Below are 200 nucleotides of genomic sequence, written 5' to 3' on the forward strand. Positions count from 1 at the left end.
AAGCAGTTCCCGTATGGCTCCCCCTCCCCCCGCCGTACGCCAGAGAAGGAAAAACCTCTCCTGTCCTCAGCTCCCCGCTGACCCTACGCCTCCTCTCAGTTTTATGTCAGCTACTGCTCCCGTTGCTACGCAAACACTTCGGGGGCGGGCCCCGTGGCATGCTGGGAGTTATAGTTCCAGGCGGCGCGGAGCCCCCCCTC

Source organism: Pterocles gutturalis, unplaced genomic scaffold (assembly GCF_000699245.1).
Source record: "Pterocles gutturalis isolate BGI_N339 unplaced genomic scaffold, ASM69924v1 scaffold11327, whole genome shotgun sequence".
In the NCBI taxonomy this organism is placed as follows: domain Eukaryota; kingdom Metazoa; phylum Chordata; class Aves; order Pterocliformes; family Pteroclidae; genus Pterocles; species Pterocles gutturalis.